Source organism: Mixophyes fleayi, chromosome 4, assembly GCF_038048845.1.
Source record: "Mixophyes fleayi isolate aMixFle1 chromosome 4, aMixFle1.hap1, whole genome shotgun sequence".
NCBI classification, from domain to species: domain Eukaryota; kingdom Metazoa; phylum Chordata; class Amphibia; order Anura; family Limnodynastidae; genus Mixophyes; species Mixophyes fleayi.
In genome coordinates, this window is record NC_134405.1 from 150,068,459 (window position 1) to 150,074,525 (window position 6,067).

Here is a 6,067-nt window from a genome sequence, read left to right on the forward strand (position 1 = left end):
TGATGACGATACGTCATATCCGGTTTTCTAATTCCTATTACAAACGAGAACAGTGGGATGTAGCATTAGGAGTTGCTATTTCGATTTGTATCTTGTATAGAGTTTGTGTGCTATGATAATTATAGTATATATACCCTGTTATAAGAATGGCATAATTTAGGTATTTAGTATCGAATACTATACGATATTTTTAGATACTTTGGTATCCTAGCAACCAACTAACATGATGGCGATATGTCACATCCGCTTCTTCGGTTTTATTTGTAATATGGAGGATAGCGAGAGGATACATCTGGTTTAAGATCTCGCTATGTGGATTATTTTAATATGTAAGTGCTTTTTAGATTTTATGGGCCTGAGTCATTAAGGAGAGCAAAGAATAAAAAAGGAGTAATATTTGCACCTGGGCAAAACCATGTTGCATTGGAGGGGGAGGTAAATTTAAAATGTGGGGACATATTTATAGTTGGGGTAGGACATGTCCTAGATCAACTTTACATTTCAGTCTACTAATAAAGCTATCAAGTATTTTGTGCTAGATTAAAAAACAGCCAGTATTTAATTAATGTGCAAAATAATAAACTAATTTGCATCCCTTGCATTGTAACATGGTTTGTCCCAGAGAACATTTACTCCTTTTTTGCCTTAATGACTCAGGCCCTATATGTTTATATATACAAAAATGTTAGTTTACAACCGTCTGTATCAACCCATTTCCGCCGGACTTTTGATTGGCTATATCCGGTATAAATGGGTTTCTTTGTCTATTGATCAGTCTGACCTTCTTGATAAAGACTGTATTGACGGTTGAAATGCGTCGGAGCCCAGACTGATTTATGAAATATCCTTAGTATTCTGCCGATGAGAGAGAACGAGATGGAATCCATTTGATGGATATTCTATATGCGCTTTTACATTGGCGATATGGTAGGAGTATTTCTACATATGTTTTTACTGTTGGAACTTAATGCCTTTTTTTGTCATTTTTGATGGGACTTAATAAAATTGCCCCTTTTTTATACAATATCACGTTAGATCTGTCTTTCTGTGTTGTTTTTATGGCTTTAATATATTGAGAGATACCACGAAGAAAGAAATATTTACTGGCAAGATAGTCTATGATTATCTAAGAGGGGACGGAAAAAGAAAGAAATAAAGAACCTGCTACATGCCCATGACTCACTACCCTCTGGTAGGAATTTATTTCTTACTTTATATATGGAGGTGACGGTGAGGTGAAAGTCACAAATATTTCTGTCCCACGAGTGACCATCTGTTGCATATCCAGCATTGAAGAGACTTTATATGATATTGAGATATAGATGGTTGTTTTGTAATTTGGACACATTCCATTTTTTGATTTTCATTTTATGATTATTATCATCTATTTTTATGTGTATGATTTTGTTTTTGTTTCTATGCATTATCATTTAAGAGACTTTTTGGGTACCTTTTAGCGCTGAGTAATCTGGATATCTATATTTCTAGATTAATATATGAAAGGTATTAACAACATTCAGTAAGGCAGTGTCTTTTTATTTTTTTACTTTTACAATTTAGAGAGTTTTCCAAAACAAGGCAACGCAATTTAAAATTGGAGGGAGGAATACTTAAAGGTAACATGAAGAATATTTTCTTTATGATAGATCCATGAAATAACCTCCCAGCAGCTGTTGTGTGGACTCCTATAGTAAAAGTATTCCAGAATGCATGGGAAATTATTACATCTATTCTTATGATCTAGAATATAATTTAAAAGCAAAACAAAACACTGCTTTCAAATCCGGTCATCATCTTCATTATTGTTTATTTATATGGCACAACAGAATCCATTGTGCCTGACATAATCATACAAATATAACATATACGAAAACAGTAAGCATAATAACAGATACGCAAGTAAAATAGAGCAGAAAAATAAATGCATGGATTTAGCTAAAAATAACAAATATCATAGCATACAACAAAAATTCAACATAAGACATAACAGGAGCATACTAGGAAGACGGAAAGTGGACAGACATGAGCCGTAGGAAAGAGGACCTTGCTTGTGAGAATTTATATTTTAGAGGGAGAGGGTGATGAGAGATAATAAGAGCAAATATCCAGAGAATATTAGTCATTTACATCAATCTGTCCAATTGAGCTTACAGTCTAAATTCCCTACCACACACGCACACAAACACACACACACAAACACGCACACACACACACACACGCACGTACACAGACAGACTAGGGTTAATTTTGTCAGCAGCCAAATAACCTTAGTAGTAATATGTTTTTGGAGTGTGAGATGAAACCCACGCAAACATGGGGCACGGGGAATACATTCAAACTCCACACAGATAAGGCTGTGGTTGAGAATCAAACTTATGACCCCAGTGCTGTGGGACAGAAGTGCTAACCACTGAGTCATTGTGCTGCTATAGTTTGATACTTTGTAAATGATCTTGCTTGCTGCTATATTAGCTCTTTCCTCTAAACAGGGAATATACACACTAGTTTTCTATAAAGGTCAAGTGAAATATTGAAAATTCTTTGTAAATAAGTCTATCATTTTGCATATTAGGGCATATTTAACAATATCCATTTTTTTTCTGGCACAGTCATTTTCATTCCTTATCACAATGATAAGGACTGAAAGATTGTGACCAATTATTAAAAGTGTTCTACCAGTCACAATAATTCTGTCACAATAAACGGCTGCCCCGGTCGAACATTTATTTCTTATCTCTTCTATGGTCACAATTGCAAAATGACCATATTTGCGATAGTCACCAGATGGGAAACCAGGTAAGGTGAGGGATCCAATGAACCCCATAGGCTTCAATGTCTAACGTCATCTTAAGATGGCGTTAGCCATCGGGCAAATGTTCTGGAAATCTTTGATCCAAAGAAACCTATAGGGACTGTTATTGCTTATGAAACAGTGGGACCACAGCAAATATCTCTGATATCTGCTGCGATTCCCTAGTTATAAATAGAGGGGATACTTAAATCTGCGGTGGTGATTAGGGGCTTATTTAATAGGCCCCATTGCCATTAAATAATATGAGCTCTTGAGATGCCAAATCAGTTATTTTGCCAAGCTAAAATGAAACATCAAAGATACAATCAGTGGAAAAGTGTCTAATATACTGTATATATGTATGTGTCTAGATATAATTTAATTTATATGGCATAACTTTGCATAGCTATGAGATATGGAAGTCACTACAAGGCAGTGATTGATTACTATAGCTAGGTAAACACTACATGTTTTTCTGCTGACTATTGGGTCAATTGAATGATGAACGACCGTTCGGGTCAATACCACATAAGTATGTATACTGAAGTGATGAATGACAGTCATTCCAAAGTACCAATTTTCATTTCATTTTATTGTTCAGCAGAACTATTATTATTATTATTATCTTTGACTTATAAGGCGCCACAAAGGGTCCGCAGCGCTGTACATTATATTTACAGAAAACAGAGAACCAAGAAACAACATGATACAAAAATATATACAAACACAGGTAACAAGGTAAAGCAAATCAGATAATTTCTGGGACAGATAGTGAAAGGGATGGTAGAAATCATGGAGAAGAAGGCCGAAGCTTAAGAAAACAGGGAAAACAGGGCTAGCGAAGCAGACCAAGAGGTACAGAGGGTGAGGGAATATTAGAAAGAGCACACAAGGAAAGAGGGCCCTGCTCATGAGAGCTTACATCCTAAAGGGAAGGGGGAGACACAAATAGGGTGGTACTGACTGGGGGAGAGAGCCAGGACAAGGGAGTTAGGAGAAGGACTGATAGACTTGAATAAAGAAATGAGTCACAAGGGCACGCTTGAAGCCTATGAGAATAGATGGTAACCTGATGGAACGTGGAAGATTGTTCCAGAGCAGGGAGTAGCCCAGGCAAAGTCCTGAAGACGAGAGTGATCAGTGAAGTAGTGAGGCGGCGGTCACAGGCAGAGCGGAGGAGGCGGTTAGGAGTTTAGGTAGAGATGAGATTGGAGATGTAGGGAGGGGAAGATTGACTAAGAGCTTTAAAGGTGAGGGTGAGGAGTTTAAATTTAATTCTGTAGGGTATGGGGAGCCAATGTAGTGACTGTTGGAGGGAGACTGCAGCGACAGAGCAGCGGGATAGAAAAATGAGGCGGGCAGCAGCATTGAGGATAGACTTAAGAGGGTCAAGGCGAGAATCAGGTAGGCCAGAGAGAATTTGTGTGTGTCGTCTGCAAATGAATTCAGTACCTTGTATTCCAGATTGCGCAGTGCCTCCACCCTGGTCTGATTACCAAAGGGTCTTCTTTGGGTAGTGTCCTGGTTGTAGCAACACCAGAGGGAGACCAAGGAACCCTCCGCCCCCCTTCACTGGACCAGAGGCACACACAAGTAAATAATATCACACATGAATTATCTTTAGAAGCCACACTGGCACATTTATTAATGTGGTATAAGCTTCTAAAGGGATTTTCCAATATTTTAAATAAAAAATATAAATTGCAGTTTAAACAATCAATTGTATATAATCGATAAATAGTACTATATAATAACTATTCTACCATACATATATATATATATATATATATATATATATATATATATATATTCTCTTCTCTATTATTCTACTACTAAGGGGTACCTCTCTTTAAACTACAATCATCTGGCAAATATAACCAATATCAAACAATTAACATGAAATAAGTTCAGCAGTATAAATAGACATATGTTTACACTTTGGATTTCATCATCTGTCCCTTAGACTTGACCCTATAATCACTTCAATATCGTAGGCTCCTCACACCACAGGTTTGTGAATTTCACTTGTATGTGACTGAGAGCATAGTGAGGTAGTTTCTAATATATGTATTTCAGTCTCTGCTCCCTAAAGCTGGGTACACACTACACTGTTTTCGTCCAATAATCGGCTCAAACAGCCGACATACGACCGCTCGTTCAGAAGTCGGATCAGTGTGTGCAGTGACACGATGGTCGAAAGTCTGCCCAAATGGACGATTGTCGCCTCATTTGGTTGCTCGTAGCGTTTAATATTTTCGTTCCAATCTCGTTTCCGCTGTGTAGTGTGTATAAACTTCCGACCGATCCACAACAATCCTCCGATACTTCCTCGACCTGGGGGGCATGTGTATGTTAATTTTTGATGTCAATCCCAGTCCCACGTGGTGCGGAATCCACACATCACAGGCTTGTATTTTGTATAGATGTGTATTGCACCTGTCTGGCTGCAGACCATTACACATGTATAAAGCACATTGGTTATTACCCTTTGCATCTATGTTGGCAATAATTTCTCATTTAACCTTTATAAAGTTTAAAAACTATGAAAGTTATAAAGTCATATTAACCTTTATTAAATAATATTTCTAAAATACTCTGAATAAACCACACAGTGTTAATGCAACAGTTTTATTGCAGGTAAAAAAAATAACAATATAAAATTTGTCTAGTACAATATGAAACGTGAAAAAAAAATTAGTATTACAGTGAAAGGGTGCTACTGGTTTGTGGCACAACAGTGCATCTTTGCTCCAACAAGATCTACTCTTTCTCCTTCTTTCTCTTTGATTCCGTACCAGCAGTCTTCTTGCCACAGCAAGCAGGAGAAGTGCAGTTGCTTGTTCTTGTACTTCTGTAGCCATTGTAGGTTTACAAATAGGAATGAATGAAGAGACAGTGTAACCTTCTGTTTTTATGCTGTTTTGGGTGTTAACTATAGTGAAAGCTCTGCCCCTTTATGCTAATGTCTTTGGTATCTCGTTACATTTCCCACAAGTGTCGCTGCAGTGTGTACAAAATTTAAATCATTGTTCACGACAACATGGCTGTAAAAAGTCGCTAAAGGGACGTCCGCTCTTCCCTTTATCGTCCTAAACAAGGCTAGTGTGTATGCAGTCCATGGACTGAGGGATCGGAACATCGATCGCATGTAAAATCGCTCGGCATAAAAGGTTGGTCGAAATTTCTGTAGTGTGTACCCAGCTTAACTAACTGTCCCTGCACTAATCCCTTGTTAATATTATCTCAGTCCACCAAAAGGGTTCATTTACATTACAA